Source organism: Cryptomeria japonica, chromosome 11 (genome assembly GCF_030272615.1).
Source record: "Cryptomeria japonica chromosome 11, Sugi_1.0, whole genome shotgun sequence".
Taxonomy (NCBI): Eukaryota; Viridiplantae; Streptophyta; class Pinopsida; order Cupressales; family Cupressaceae; genus Cryptomeria; species Cryptomeria japonica.
The window spans coordinates 219740500-219758694 of record NC_081415.1 but is presented as its reverse complement, the minus strand read 5'-3'; positions in this window follow the sequence as shown (position 1 = coordinate 219758694).

The window sequence follows — 18195 nt, the reverse complement described above, 5'->3', positions numbered from 1 at the left end:
AGATATGTCTAGAGATAGAAGGGGAGAGATGAAGATAGAGGTAGAGATGAAGATAGAGGTAGAAATAAAGATAGAGCCATAGAGAGAGAGAGAGAGAGAGAGAGAGAAGGAGAAATAGAGAGATATAGAGGAAGAGGGTGAGATATAGATATATAGATCATGAAATAGAGTAATAGAGAGATAGAGATATAAGGAGATATAGAGAGAGATCAAGGGTGATACATACATATATATAGAGAGAGGGGGGATATGGAGAGAGATAAAGAGATAGGGGCATAGAGGATATAGATAGAAATATTAGAGAGGATAGAGAGATGAAATGAATAAGAGAGAGGTAGGGATAACAAAATATAGATAGATGGGGAGGAAGAGATAAGGAGATAGAGATAGAGGGGACAAGAGTGAGACAAAGGTGACAAGGAGGAGCAATAGTGAGAGATGTATAGAGAAACTAGGAGAGATAGAGTGAGAAAGAGAGAGGGAGGATATAAAGATAATGAGATATAAATAGAGAGGGAGTGGGAGAGATGGGAGATAGAGATGGAGAAATAATGAGAGATACATGAAGTGATAGAGACAAGTAATAGAGGAAGAGAGGGGGAGAGAGAGATAGTGACAGGGAGGGAGAGACAGTGAGAGTGTGTGTGTGAATGAGAGAGATATAGAGATAGAGAGGGAGAGGGGAGTTATATATAAATAGCTAGAAAAGGGAGAGAGGAAGAAAAATTGATATAAGAGTAGACAAATATATATATATATACACACACGCAAAGAGAGAGAGAGAGAGAGAGAGAGAGAGAGAGAGAGAGAGAGAGAGAGAGAGAGAGAGAGAGAGAGGGAGGGAGGGATAAAAAGATAGAGCTTAGAAGTTATATATAATGAAAGGTAGAGAGAGAGAGATATAGAGAAAGAGATGGGAAGGGAAATATAACTCTTTATATCTTTGCATCTTTCTCCATCTCTTTGATTTAAAATGGATGCAAATTAGGTGGAAGAAGTAGAGCTTGAATCTCATTTGGATTACCTACATTTATATTCTTTTGTATAGCCATTCTCCAAATACAAGCTCATTTTTATTTTTTCAATTTCACTTAATGTTTTAAAATTAGATTTTATTATATTTTCTTATTATTTCAAATTTGAATTGCCTAGAGATTCCATTACTTTCAAATCAAAATTTGATTTAAATAATATTATCAAAATAATAAATATATTTAAATATATAATTTAAGTAACTTCTATTAAAAATATATTTAAAGTGTACATTATGTAATAAAAATATATATTAATAAATATAATTATAATATAAATTTTATGTAAACTAAATATATAATTTCATTTAAAACTTGTAAATTACATTTAATAATTTATAATACATAAAATATATAATGATTTTATTATAATTTATAATATTTTAATTATTGTTCTATCTCTCTCTCTATATATATAAATAAATAAGAGAGAGAGAGAGAGAGAGAGAGAGAGAGAGAGAGAATCATTAGGGCATTTTAAGTGTTTCTTATAGATTTTTTATATCTCCCTTGCTTAATGGATATAAACTCTCCAATTAAAAACAAAATTTCATGACGCAACATACTTGAACAATCCACACAAGGAGAAAAATAGAGAGTTTGCAAGATTTTATAATATTGAACAAAGATCATTGTTATTTTATGCGTGTCTCCTAAAGCATTGAATGCTCTTTGTTATCAATAATACTGACAAAAATGGGCAGCAAACATTACGAAACCTTACCAAAGTAAAGTGTGACAGACTAAACAGATCATACGTGACACGCCTTTAGTGTAATTATTTAATTAAATCCAAGAAAAATAATATTATGGAACCTTACAAGATAAGAGGCTATTGCATTTTGTCCTTTATAAAATTTCCAAGGTAGTAAGGTGGGATTAATACTGTATAAGTATAATGTAATAAGAAGTTAAGTGGTCTTATAATAAGATTTCAGATGGAATACTATAATAAAACATATAGTCACTTTAGTAAGTAGGAGCCATATGCAAGTGGATGGATTAGGTGTCATTACAATAAAATAACATAGGTGGATATGTCTATAGACTATTATATATATGCAACAAAAGGTATGAATACAATACATATATATAAAAAAAAAAAAAATTTAAAATAACACCATGCGTTTATAGTGTATATTGCAACGTATATTGCATACATAGTTATGCATGTAATAGTTACACGCATAGAGGAAAATACTGACAATGGATTATTAGAAGCTGGTTTGAAAAAAAAAATTGTCTTGTCCAAATGTTGTAAATTTTGGACTTTACGCATGCCTAGTGTAAACCCACCCACTCAAACATGCTAGCACTAATGCTTCACTCCCACAATTTACAAAATGAAAAATATCCTACTTTTAACTTTTCATTGAATGCATTTGAAAAGTTTTTACATCTTTTGAAAAAAATCACCATAGCCATTTTAGATTGGAGTCTTCAAAAAATGAGATAGGTTATTATGGAGGGACACTATATGACCCAATAGATTTAGAGACAATTTTAGTTTATGCCATGAATTCTAGGAAACAACCAATCAAAGTTTGATAGGTTTTTACACTTAGGGCTCTTGAGAGAAAGCGTTGGCACAGTGTACCCTGGAATGATCAAAAGAGTTAGGGTGAAAACAAGATCATTCTTAGTGTAAAAATACCCACCCAAACATGTTGTAATTGAGGGTTTGGCCTAACAATGCACAAAACAAAAATTATGCTACCTTGCAAAGTTTCATTAAATTCATCAAATAATTTTTTCAACATTTGAATTTTTTTTCCATGGCCAACTAGATTGGAGTATTCAAAAAGCATATTGGTATTTGTAGAGGGACCCTACATGAAACTATAGGTTTAGACAAAATCTTCAAACGTGCCACAAATTCTAGGAAATATCTCATCAAAGTTTAGCAATTTTTTGCACATAGGGCTCTTAAGTGAAAGCATTAGCAAAGTGTAGCGTGAAATTTTTGGGAAAGATGGGTGTGAAAAAAGAACATTCCTAGCATAAAACTACTCACCTAGATGTGCTGGCACTAATGGCTTGCCCTCGCAACACACAAAACAAAAATTATGCTACCTTACAACTTTACATTGAATGCATTTTGACTATTTTTGCAGCATGTAAAAAACTTTTACCATACTCAAATGTATTGGAGCCTTACAAAAATAAAGAGTTTAATGTGGAGAGACCCTACTTGACCCTATAGGTTCAAACTAAATAAATTCTAAAACTCGTATGTGCCAAAATTCTAAGAAACAACTGTTGGCATTACAATAAGTTTGTTGGTATGATGATATTGAGAAGGTTGTTGGAGATTGATGATATAATTGATAAAGGATGATTACTGTCTTAATAATATTATTTTGTCATTGATGTCAAGCAATTACTTTTCTGATTCAGTATGATGTTGCCATATCTTAAAGAGTATGTTTTGATGACTATAAAGATGTCGGTAAGTGACACAGAAAGAATGTGAAAATGAAGGGGAGTAATAAGTTATTCAATGGGCAACTATTACCGAGTTAGACAATGATGAGATTATGTTATTTTGATTGTTTTGATATCCTATATATGTGTATTTGTAGATTGAATAAGAAGAAGAAAAGATTTCATGCAATAGAATGAGTAAAGGTTTGATATTGTTCTATTTTACCGAGCAAGGAGCTAGTCGGTAAACACCAAGGTTATCAGTGTTGGTCAAAGAAGAAAGAAGTTACCGAGTAAAGTTTAGTATTTACTGAGCATCAATCGAGCAGTAACAAAATGCATTGGATGAATAAATACATTATTAAATGAAGGATGCCAATGAGCTATAGATTTATAGAATTTTGAAATGTCATGCAAGAAGTTTGTTAAGGATCAACGGCAATGAAAATTCAAGAGTTAGATCTATAGATTGAACAGTCATAACTGAGCACAAGTACCAAGGAAGGAATACAAGTTTCAAGGCAAGATAAAATGTTTTTCAGTTCAAAGGATTCAATGAACCTAGTCAAGTTTGAAGATCTATTGGCTAAGATTAATCATGAGAAATGTGATTAAGGAGATTAAGCGGTTAGGAATTGCTTATAAATAAAGAAAAGTTGATGAACAAAGTATGCGGGCAAATAGAAGAGGAGTGATACTGTAGAGGTGATTACCGAGTACAGAAGATTGAAGATCTGATTGAAGAACAAATTGAGAAGCCCAACAAGGAGGAAGATAAGTCTTTTGACAAGATTATTTTGAGCACATAGAGTCTGCTTTAACATTTCAGATGTGAAGTTGCAGATATATTTTATTACTGTTATTTATTTTTGTAAGTGACAGGAAATCTCTTAACCAAGTGGACCTAACAGTCTTATTTGTAAATCCTCTAGAAAGGTAACATTCTGAATGAGTGTTTGAAATCCTTTGACAAGGTCACTTCTAACAAAGTGCAAGATTTTGATAAATCTAAGGGAAATCCCTTGACCGGGTCACATCTAGCAATGTGTTTATGTAATCTTTAACAGGATTGGCTTTTAACCGAGCATACTCTAGAAGAGTATATTTTCTTTGTGGGTCTGAAATCCTATAGTGGTTTTTCCCTATTTGGGTTTCTACGTTAAATTTGGTGTTAAATGTGTTTTGTTGTTTCAAGTTTATCAGTTTATGAGTTTGAATGATTTACAATCATAGTTGCATATTCAAGTAAGTTCTACCGAGGTTGAATCTAATGAATATTTTGAATTGTGAGTTTATTTGATTTACTCCCCCCTCTCATCTAACTAACAATTGGTATCAGAACTCGAACTCCGAAATAAAAGTTTAAAGGAACTTGAGGCAAGATCCGAAGATGTATAAAAGGGATGCACCAAAGTTGAACAAGTCATGTTTCACCACATGGCAGAAAAGGATGAAGTTGCACTTATCAGGAATTAGAGAATATGCAACATATTATTTGGAGAATGATTACACTGCACCTAGCACCTACCCTATGACAATGGAAGAAATAAAGGCAAAGCAAGAACATATTCAAGCAATGATTGAAATAACATGAGCATTGACCGACTGAGAGTTTAATGATCTAGAAGGTTGTAATGATGCCAAAGCTATGTGGAATAAGCTTACATCTGTGTATGGTGGTGATGAACATGTTCAAAGAGAAAGAGTAGATAGTCTTAGAGGACAACTTGAATCCATGAGAATGAATGAAGGTAAGAACATAATCCAATACAGTACAAGGTTAAAGGAAATTGTCAATCAAATCAAAGGAGCAAGAGGAACTATTGAAGAAAAGGATGTAACAAGTAAGTTGTTGAGAACACTTCTACCTGCTTATGCCATTCGAGTCTTTGCAATTAATGAATTAAGGTCTGTACCAAACATGCCAGTCTCTTTGGATGCTACTATCGGTAAGCTACATGCTTTTGAGTTGAGTAATTTTGATAACAGTGGGTCTTTGGTTAACAAAGTTGAATCTTCATTCAATTATTTTCACCTTAGTGAATCTAATGATTACAATGATAGAATGTATAAGTATGCTGAAGGAAATCACATTGGAGCAAGTGAGAGATTTCACAAAAACATGGAAGAAGTACACAAACTATATGAGGAAATGAGAAAGCAAGAAGAGTTTGAAGCATTATTAGCCAGAAGGTTACCGAGAGGCAAAGGTAAGTATAAAGGAAAGTTATCTTTGAAATGTTTTAACTGTGATAAAATTGGACATATGGCTTCAAACTGTCCTGACAAAGAATCTAGTGAAAAGAGAGAATACCAAGATGATAGACAAAAAGAAAACCAATACAGAGGACACTGAGACTTCAGAAGGAGAGATAGAAAGACATGCCTAGTAGCTGATGAGGAATCCAATGATGAAAAATCTGATGGGACTGAGACAGAGGAAGTCATATATGTGGCTATCAAAGATGGATCAGATGAAGAAAGGTATGAAGAAAAAGCCTTAATACCACACATAAATAATAATGATTCTTGGATCATAGATAGTGGATGCTCACATCACATGACAGGTGATAAACACAAATTTGTTAAATTAGAAGATTATGATGGAGGTTATGTAAGATTTGGTAATGATGCACCATATCTTGTGAAAGGTAAAGGATCTATCACACTTCTTGAAAATGCTAAATGTGATGATGTATATTGGGTTGAAGGTTTGAAATACAATTTGTTGAGTGTAGCACAGCTAAACAATATAGGATACTAAATAGAATTTCAGAAAGGAATTGTCAAAGTTCATGACAAACATGGAAAGTTGGCTGCTACCGGGACTCAAACAAGAGGGAATACATTACATCTTGACTCAACTTGGAACAATTGTTTTTATGCAAAAATAGAAGATGCCTGGTTATGGCATAAAAGGTTTTGTCATGCAAATTTTGATAACCTGATCAAAATAAGTAAGAAGCACTGAGTAAGAGGTCTACCGAGCTTGGAAAAACCTGAGAATGCAATATGTCAAGGATGCCAGATGGGTAAGATGACAAAATCAAGCTTTACAAGTAAGTCTTACACTTCTAAAGGAATTTTAGATCTTGTGCACACTGATCTTTGTGGTCCTATGAAAATTCAAAGTTATTATGGTGATAAATACTTCATATTATTTGTGGATGATTACTCAAGGATGATGTCAGTTATGTTTTTAAAAGAGAAATCATAAGCCTTTCAAATGTTCAAATGGTATAAGGCAAGAGTTGAAAATGAAACAGGAAGACAGTTGAAATGTCTAAGATTTGATAGAGGAGGAGAGTTCATTTCAGATGAATTTAACTTATTTTATAATGATCATGGTATAAAGAGACAAGTATCTGCACCGAGAACACCACAACAAAATGGGATAGCTGAAAGAAGAAACAGATCAATTGTAGATTGTGCCAGAAATTTGATGATAGAGAAGAGAGTACCTCAAATATATTGGAGAGAAGTAATAAGCACTGTAGTTTACACCCTGAACCGAGTACAACTAAAGAAAGGAACTATGAAGACACCGTATGAAATTTGGTATGACAAGAAACCAAATGTAAGTTATTTTAAAATATTTGGATGTAGATGCTATGTTCACAAAGATGACAAAAATGGAAAATTTGATCAGAAAAGCGAGGAAGGAACATTTCTTGATTATTCCTCTAAGAGTAAAGCATTTAAATGTCTGATGAAATCATCTAACAAAATAGTGGAAAGTGCAAATGTGAAAATTGATGAATTTGCAGAAAGGAATGATGAAGGAAACTCCAAAGAATCAGAAGATTATGAAGAGTTTGTATATGTACAACCGAGAAGTTTTACTGAGAAAGCCGATGAAGAAAATACTCAGTTACCGAGTGATGAAGAAGATCATACAAAGCTTACCGAGCCTATATTAGCAAAATATGTCAGAAGAAATCATGCATCAAGTCAGATTATAGGAGATAAGGATGATCCAATGATGACAAGGAACAAATTGAGACAGAACACATGTCTGATATCCAAGTTTGAACCAAGGATAGTAAAAGAGGAATTAAGCAATGAAGATTGGGTGAATGCTATGACAAAAAAGATTGAACAAATCAAGAGAAAAGAAACATGGACACTGGTCCCAAGACCAAAAGAGAAAAATGTAATCGGTACAAAGTGGATTTTCAGAAATAAGCTAAATGAAAAAGGTAAGGTCATTCGGAATAAAGTAAGGCTAGTTTGCAAAGGTTATGTTCAAGAAGAAGGAATAGACTATGGTGATACTTTTGCACTCATGGCAAGACTTGAGGGAGTGAGAACAATGTTGGCATATGCTGCTTACAAAAATTTCAAGGTATATCAAATGGATGTTAAATCTGCATTTTTAAATGGTATACTAGAAGAAGAAGTCTATATTGAACAACCTGAAGGATTTATTGAAGAGAAAAATGAAGATCAGGTATGTAAGTTGAACAAAGCTTTATATGGCCTAAAGCAAGCACCTAGAGCATGGTATGAAAGGTTGCACTCCTACTTAATAAAGATTGGATTTATGAGGACTAGTGGAAACAACATGTATATGAAGAATGATGAGGATAATGGAATACTGATTTCAGCCATATTTGTTGATGATATTATTTTTTGTGGAAATGATTCTTTATGCAAGAACTTTGAAAATGAAATGTGCAAAGAATTTGAGATGTCATTAATTGGTGAAATAAAGTATTTTATAGGTTTAGAAATACTACAAATGAAAAATGAGATTTTCATTACTCAATCCAAGTATATAAAGGAAATCTTGAAGAAATTTGGAATGGAGAATTCTAAACCTGTAAGTACTCCTATGACTACTAATTGTAAACTATCAAAGAATGATGAATCTACGTCTGTTGATGAGACACTTTACCGATCTATGATTGGAAAGTTGCAATATGTAGTTCACAGTAGGCCTGATATAGCACATGCAGTAGGTATAGTTGCAAAATTTTCTGCAGATCCCAAAGAAACCCATATGACAACAATCAAGAGAATTTTTAGATACTTGAGAGGCACTGAAGATTATGGTTTACTATAGAAAAAGAGGAATGATTTTGACTTAAAAGTCTATACTGATGCTGATTGGGCAAGAAATATTGATGATAGGAAAAGCACAAGCGGTGGAGCTTTCTTTTTGGGAGAAAGGCTAGTGAGTTGGCTTAGCAAGAAACAAGGATGCATTTCATAGTCAACAGCTGAAGCTGAATATGTTGTTGCAGCATTGAATTGTACCAATATAGCATGGATCAAACAATTGTTGGAAGGTATGAATGAGACAATTACCAAACCAGTAACTATATTTTGTGATAATACAAGTGCTATTAACATTTTAAAGAATCTGGTAATGCACTCTAAGACAAAGCATATCTCTATAAAGTATCATTATCTAAGAGAAGAAGTTCAAGAAAAGAAAGTTGTGCTGGAATATGTTAGCACAAAGGAACAAATAGCAGACATCTTCACAAAGCCACTGCCAAGGGACACTTTTGAGTATCTCAGAAGTAAGTTAGGGGTCCTACCCCTATCTAGTACTCACTGACAGTGTTCGGTGAAAGCATCAATTCTATGACTCTACAAAATACTATTTGTGAGTTGATGCTTATTTACACACTTTAGAAGGTTGTCTAAAGTTGTGTAGGAAACAGTGAATGAAGACAAGATGCTCTGACCGAGACTAAGATGATACATTTGTATATGTTTTAACAAGGAAATTACTTCATAGGGGAAGTAATCATGAATCAGTGTTACTTTTGGCATTGTTGTCAAAGGGGGAGAAGACTAATGACAGGGGGAGAAGATTACAGGAGAAGTTTTCAGCTCAAGGATAACATGAGAAGAATAGTAGCAGTTCGAATCAATTGGAATAAATCAAGTTGGTATTGTCATCAATGCCAAAGGGGGAGATTATTGGCATTACAATAAGTTTGTTGGTATGATGATATTGAGAAGGTTGTTGAAGATTGATGATATAATTGATAAAAGATGATTACTGTCTTAATAATATTATTTTGTCATTGATGTCAAGCAATTGATTTTTTGATTCAGTATGATGTTGCCATATCTTAAAAAGTGTGTTTTGGTGAGTATAAAGATGTCGGTAAGTGACACAGAAAGAATGTGAAAATGAAGGGGAGTAATAAGTTATTCAATGGGCAACTATTACCCAGTTAGACAGTGATGAGATTATGTTATTTTGATTGTTTTTTATATCCTATATATGTGTATTCGTAGACTGAATAAGAAGGAGAAAAGATTTCATGCAACAAAATGAGTAAAAGGTTTGATACTATTCTATTTTACCGAGCAAGGAGCTAGTCGGTAAACACCAAGGTTATCAGTGTTGGTTAAAGAAGAAAGAAGTTACCGAGTAAAGTTCACTATTTACCGAGTATCAACCGAGCAGTAACAAAATGCATTAGATGAATAAATACATTATTAAATGAAGGATGCCAATGAGTTGGAGATTTATAGAAGATTGGAATGTCGTGCAAGAAGTTTGTTAAGGATCAACAGCAATGAAAATTCAAGAGTTAGATCTACAGCACACATTGAACGGTCATAATCGAGCACAAGTACCAAGGAAGGAATACAAGTTTCAAGGCAAGGTAAAACATTTTTCAGTTCGAAGGATTTAATGAACCTAGTCAAGTTTTAAGATCTATTGGCTAAGATTAATCATGGGAAATGTGATTAAGGAGATTAAGCGGTTAGGAATTTCTTATAAATAAAGAAAAGTTGATGAACAAAGTATGTGGGCAAATAGAAGAGCAATGATACTACAGAGGTGATTACTGAGTATAGAAGATTGAAGAACAAATTGAAAAGCCCAGCAAGGAGGAAGATAAGTCTTTTGACAAGATTATTTTGAGCACATAGAGTCTAATTTAACATTTCAGATGTGAAGTTGCAGATATATTTTATTACTATTATTTATTTTTGTAAGTGTCAGGAAATCTCTTAACCAAGTGGACCTAACAGTCTTATTTGTAAATCCTCTAGCAAGGTAACATTCTGAATGAGTGTTTGAAATCCTTTGACAAGGTCACTTCTAACAAAGTGCAAGATTCTAATAAATCTGAGGGAAATCCCTTGACCAGGTCACATCTAGCAATGTGTTTATGTAATCTTTAACAGGATTGGCTTTTAACTGAGCATACTCTAGAAGAGTATATTTTCTTTGTGGGTTTGAAATCCCACAGTGGTTTTTCCCTATTTGGGTTTCCACGTTAAATCTAGTGTTAAATGTGTTTTGTTGTTTCAAGTTTATCAGTTTATGAGTTTGAATGATTTACAGTCATATTTGCATATCAAGTTCATTCTACGGAGGTTGAATCTGATGAATATTTTGAATTGTGAGTTTATCTGATTCAGCCCCCCTCCCCCCCCCCCTCTCATCTAACTAACAACAACCTATTAAAGTTTGGCAATTTTTGCACTTACAAATCTTCAGAGAAAGTGTTAGCATATTGTAGGCTAGAATGATTAGGAGAGTTGGGATAAAACAAATTACCATGCGTAGTGTAAACCTACCCAGATAGATGTGTTCCAACATTGATGGTTTTTCCCTATGATGCATGAAATGAAAATTATGTTACCTTGCAACTTTACATTGAGTTCATTTGATTATTTTTGCACTTGAAAAAAAGTTGCCATGACCAAGTAGATTGAATTCTCCAAAAAATGAGACTAGCTATTGTGGAGGGACCCTATGCAACCCTATAGGTTTAGATAAAACATTCATATGTGCCATGAATTCTGAGAATAATCCATCAAATTTTGGCATTTTTTTGTACTTAAGGCCCTCTTAAGAGAAATTTTTAGCTCAAATATGGTTAAAAAAATCATGAAAACTAGTGTGAAAAATAGGATCATTCCTAATATAAACATACCCACCTATATGTGTTTGCACTGATAGTTCAATCCCATGATGCAAAAAATAAAAATTATGCTACCTTGCAAATTTATATTAAATGTATTTTATGATTTTTGCAACCTTTGAAAAACTTTTATCACAACCAACTTGATTGGAGTCTTCAAAAAAAGAGAGAGATTATTATAGAGGGACCCTACATGAACCTATAGGTTTACATAGATCTTTTTTATTTTTCATGAATTTTGATAAATAGACCGTCAGAGTTTTGTAGCTTTTTGAACTTAGGTCTCTTAATAGAAAGCATCAACATAGTATAGTTTGTAATGGTAGAGAGAGAGAGAGAGATGGAGTGTAAAATAAGATAATTCCTAGTGTAAAAAACCCACCCAGATGTGTTGGAACTCTAATTGTCTAGCCCCATGATGCATGAAATGGGAATTATGCTACCTTGCAACTTTACATCAGACAATTTTTGCAACATTTGAGAAAATTTCACCATGACCAACTAGATTGAAATACCAAAAAAATGAGAGAGTTTGTTGTGGAGGTACCCTACATGGCCCTATAGGTTTAGATATAGCATTCACATATGTCATGAATTCAAGAAATAATTCGTCAAAGTTTGGCAATTTTTTTCAATTAGGTCTCTTAAGAGAAAGCATCAAAAAATGTATTTTGGAATGATCACGAGAGATAGGGTATGAAACAAGATCATTTATAGTATAAATGTACCCACCTATATGTGTTGTAAGTGACAATTTTGCCCCAAGATGTACTAGGAACAAAAATTGTGCTACCTTGCAACTCTATATTGAATGCATTTGGCAAGTTTTGCAACATTTGAAAAAATTTTGCCATGACCAACTTGTTGGATATTAGTGTTGTTTGAATGTGTTGTTTTCATTGATGTCAACATATTCTTATATTTTTGTGCTAGTATGTTGCAGAGAGTTGGTTTGGTTGCAGATATGATGATGCAGATTAATGGGTTTTTGAGATACTTATCTCTAGTTGATTCAATATGAGTTTCAATGCTCCAGAAGGCGATTTGATGAAGTTATGTGATCCGTTGTGATGATTGGTTTTTCTATTGGATCTATATTGCAGAGTTGTGATTGTTGGTTTGTATTGCTCTGGAATTGATTCTTTATGTTGTGCATATTTTGAAGAGTGTTAGGGACATTTGTTTGTGTCCTTAGTTCAGATGGTTCATGATTTGGAACTTCACAAGTGTATCTTTCAATTTGTCAGTAAGTTATGTTGGCGTTCTTGAGCTCTATTGGTGAAATGATGATGATTATAGTTATCTGAGTTGTTACAATTATTGTGGAGGAATTCATGTTGCTTGTTGATGTTCTTCGATCATGTTATATGCATTTTAGTGCTCTACATTGTTTATTGTGTGTTGTATTGAAGATTTTATTGATCTGGTGGTATTCTTTGTGTTATACGACTTTCTAGCCGACCTGATGGTTGTTGCGTGTTGTGAATGATATTGGTGAGTTATTCGATGGTGTTGCATGTTTGAGATTTTGATTTGGGTCCATGCTATGTCCTTGTTGACATTGTATTGGTGCACATATTGATTTATGTATTGTGTGATGTAATTTTGTAATTAGGTCTTATATGTTGAGCCGACCTTAAAGTTAAGGCTGGTGATTTGTATAAATAAGTGTTGTAATCATGTAAGATGTATGTCTATGATTGTGTCTAAGATATGTGAGAGTATTGAATGTGTGAACAAACAAATTGATCTTTTGGTGGTGTGGAGAAGAGAAGAGAAGTGTTGGTGTGCATATAGTGTGCTTAATCGGAACTGTGATCAGGCATTTGGAGATGCTATTCTTTTAGTTCATGTAATCCAGATAGTTGTCTGATCTTTGTAAGGTAGTGAGCCTTCCCAAGGTTGTGTCCCTTTGTTTGTTTTGAGGAGTGAGATCTAGGCAATGTACCTAAATGCATGTGCATTCCCTTTTATAATGTTTTCACATACTACTTTAGAGTATCATCATATTATGGGTAGGTTCCCACTATGGTTTTTCCCCTAATCTAGTTTTTCCCTTAATCGGGTTTTCCACATCAAAAATTTGTGTGGCATGTGTGTTGTTGATGTGGTGGTTATCTTTGCTAATGTTGTTCTTGATTAGTTTGAAGTTGAGATTAATTTGTTTAAGTTTGGTGAAAACTGATTCACTCCACTCTCAATTTTCTTGCATTGTTGTTGCCAATAATTGGTATTAGAGTTAGATCCTCTAGATGAAGCTTGACCGCTCAAGGAGATCTGGGATGGCAACTATTGTTTTCAAGAAGAAGAATCTGAGATTTTATGGAACTCATTATACCATATGGAAGGACTGAATCAAGTGTCACTTGAAATGTTTGGGAGAAGATCATTGGAAGATCATAAAGAATGTCTACAATGTTCCCCAAAATGGTCCTACTATTGCAGCTGAGATCAAGGATGTTGAACATAATATAAGAGCTAAAGAAGCATTGTTGAGTACCCTTACTGATGCAGTGATGACTAATGTGATGGGACTACAAACAACTCATGAGATTTGGGAGAAGATAGAAACCTTGTACAAAGGAGATAAACATGTGAAAGTTTTTGAATTGCAGAGTTTGAAAGGAAAATATGAGTTACCGAGAATGGGAGAAGATGAGAATATTTCATCCTTTATGGCTAAAGTAACTGATGTTGTACTAAACATTAGATGCACCAGTGGAGTCATTGAAGAAAATGAGATTGTAGCTAAAGTGTTGAAATCATTATCTCCTTCTTATAAACATAAACTTTTTTCTATTGATGAGATCTGGATGGTGACAACTGTGACAAGAGATATGCTAGTTAGTAAGCTTGTTACTTTTAAGTTGAGCAAACTTTGTGAATCACATGGCAAAGTTGAGACTGCATTTAAAACTACTATATCTGGGAAGCAGAAGTATGATTTGGGAGAAAGTTCAACTATGGTTTCTAGATATGAAAGGGAAATGAGAGAGATGGAAGAATGGGAAAGAGAATTGGAAGAGCTTGAAGCACTTATTGCCAGATTATTGCCTAAGGGAGCCGATAAGTATGAAGGGAAGTTACCTTTGACATTTTTTTCATGCAATAAGATTGGTCAATTTGCTTCTAGGTGTCCTGAAAGAGCGGAAAGAGTGTCAAAGTATGATAAGCCTTACAATCCTAATCACAAGAATAGATATTAGAATAAATGTTATTATTTTGTTGATGAAGGTGTGATACATAATGAGTCTGAGAAAGGGAATTCAGAAGATAAATTTGTGTTCTTTTCTATCAAGGAAGATGATTCGGTACCTATTGATTCTACAAGCTACATTGTGAAGAGAAAGCCTTGGCTGCTAAGATTAAATAGAAAGATGAATAGGTGATTGACAATAGTTGTTCACATCACATGATAGGTGATAAAGGTAAATTTGTGAATATGGAGAAGGATGATGGTGGTATAGTAAGATTTGGAGACAACAAAGCTTGTTTAATCCATGGTAGAGGTTCTATTTCTCTTGATGGTAAGCATAATACTGATGATGTTTTATATGTTGAGGGTTTAAAGCATAATTTTTTGAGTGTTGGATAGATGATTGATAAGAGATATGATTTATAATTCAAGAATGGTAAACATAAGATCTTCAATAGCTCTAGTATAGAAATTGCACTAGGAACTAAACCTAGAGGTAATATCTTTCATCTGAATGCTAGTGAGAAAAGTTGTTTAATTTCTCAGATTGATGAGAGTTGGTTGTGATATAGGAGAATGTGTCATGTTAACTTTCACTGCATGATTAAGATAAGTTCTACCCAAATTGTTAGAGATCTACCTAAGATAGTGAAGTCTACTAATTTGGTATGTAAAGAATGTCAATTGGGAAAGAAAACAAGAATTTTATTTTAGAGAAAATTGTATATATCTAATGGGTTATTAGATCTTGTGCATACTGATTTATGTGGACCTTCTAGAGTGAGAAGCTTGTAGGGTGATAGATACTTTATGTTGTTGATAAATGATTATTCTAAAATGATGTGGGTCACTTTTCTAAGGGAGAAATCTGAAGCACTAGAGAAATTCAAAATATTCAAATCTAAAGTGGAGATAGAGACAAGATTGAAGCTAAAGTGTCTAAGATTTGATAGAGGTGGAGAATTCACTTCTAGTGAGTTTAATTCCTTTTGTGAAGAGCATGGAATCAGAAGACAATTATCTACTCCACAAACCCCTCAATAGAATGGAGTTGTTGAAAGGAAAAACATAACTATTTTGGATGCTTCTAGGACTATGATGGTTGAAGGAAATGTTTCGCATATGTATTGGAGAGAAGCTATTAGCACTATTGTGTACACATTCAATCAGGTGCATATAAAAGATGATTCTGGTAAGACTCCTTATGAATTATGGTTTGGTCATGTTCCTAAAGTTAGATATTTTAGAATATTTGGAAGAAAATGTTATATCAAAAGGGGTGAGGATATAGGAAAATTTGATGTAAGATGTGATGAAGGAATCTTTTTGGGATATTCTACTAAGAGAAAGGCCTACCGATGTTACAACAAAAGACTAAGAAAAATAGTAGAAAGTGCAAATGTAAAGGTTGATGAGAATCATGAGAAGAAAATCGGAGCAAGTGGATATGAATTTGATGATCAAGATGTTAGTTCAAAGCAAGTGCAGACTCCAAGCATGAAATAGAGCGATCTAGAAGAGACACTAAATCCAGATGCTATTGGTAGTGAAGAAGTTCAAGAGATTGAAAATCAAAACAATCAGAGGACACCTAGGTATGTAAGATTAAATTATTCAGAGAATCAAATTATTGGTGACAAAAATAAAGGTATAATGACTAGGAGAAAAATTGTTCCTGAAGAGACATGTCTAATTTACAAAATTGAGCCTAAAGATGTTGCTGAAGCTTGCAAAGATGAAAATTGGGTAAAAGCTATGGAAAAAGAGTTAAATTGGATTAAGAAGAACAATACATGGGAAATTGTTCCAAGACCGAAAGACAAGAATGTAATTGGTACTAAATGGGTGTTCCAGAATAAACTGAATGAAGATGGAGTGGTTGTTAGAAACAAAAAAGACTGGTGTGTAAAGAATATTTGCAAATGGAGGCTATTGATTTTGAGGAGACTTTTGCTCTGGTAGCTAGAATTGAAGTTGTTAGATTATTTCTTGAATATACTACTCATAAGAAATTCAAGGTATATCTGATAGATGTGAAGGCAACCTTTTTGAATGGTGAATTGGAAGAGGAAGTCTACATTGAGCAACCAGATGAATTTTATTGATAGATAAAAGAGACATAGTATGCAGATTAAAGAAAGCATTGTATGGACTTAAACAAGCCCCTAGAGCTTGGTACACCAGATTGGACAAGTATTTGATGAAGTTGGGATTTTGTAAAGGTACCGTTCATAGTAATTTTTACTTCAAGATTGATAATGATAATATCTTGACTATTGAAGTTTTTGTTGACGAAACTATTTTTGCAGGAGATAATGATTTGAGTAAGAAGCTTGTTGATGATATACAAAAAGAGTTTGAGATGTCTATGATAGGTGAGATGAAATTATTTCTGGGATTGGAAATTACATAGCTTGATAGAGGCATTTTTATATCTCAATCAAATTATGTGAAGGAATTATTGAAGAAGTTTGGGTTAGATGATTCCAAACATGTTGGAACTCCTATGGTAATTGGATACAAGATGTCAAAAGATGATGAATCTCTGAAGGCTAATCAGACCCTGTATAGATCTATGATTGGTGGACTACTATATTTGACTCAGACTAGACCCGACATTATGAATTCTATATGTCTTAATGCAAGAGTCTAGGTTGATCCTAAGGAAAGTTGTGTTATTGTTGTAACGAGGGTATTCAGATATTTGAAGGGAACAATTGATTATGGTTTATGGTATTCAAAGAATGATGATTTCATTTTGAGTGTGTATACAAATGATGATTGTGTAGGTGATGTTGATGACCAAAAGAGCACTATTGATGGAGCATTATTTTTGGGAAAGAAGTTGATTTCTTGGGCAAGTAAGAAGCAAGATTCTACTTCTTTAACTATTGTAGAAGCTGAATACATTTTGTTGCTGCTAGCAATTGTAGTTAGGTAATTTGGATAAATCAGATGTTGAATGATATTAGAGTTATTTATAATGAGCCTACTATTATATATCGTGACAATTCAAGTGCTATCAATATTTCTAAGAATCTGGTATTGCATTGTAAGACAAAACATATATCAATCAAGTTTCATTTCTTAAGAGAGAAGTTGAGTGAGAAAGAAGTCAGATTGGAATATGTATTTACAAAGAAACGGATTGCAAATATCTTCACGAAGCCTTTTGTAATGCCCCACCAAGAACCCCAAAGGAAAACACACAACAAGGGTGAAACAATTTTATTTTTTTAAAAGTATAAACATCATAAGTGCATTTACAAAACATGCACGATAACACAAGCAGAAGACTTACATCAGAATTCCTTAAGGGTTACCAACGAAGAATTAACTTCAAGAATAAATTCCACAAAATCATAAATCCACATATGCATCACTAACTCAATGATCACACGAACCCATAAGCAAATAAAGATTCATCATAGAAATATTGAAAGGATACAATATAATTTCCACTTCAATAAGCATTTACTAACATCATCAAGGAAACTGATAAAAACATCCCAACATAGGATTACATTGCACTTCCAATACATAGCTTCTCAATAAACATATAAGGATAGATCTATCCAGTTACAAGGTTACATAAGATCAATGATATAATGACCACAAGGGTCTCCAAATACAATAATAT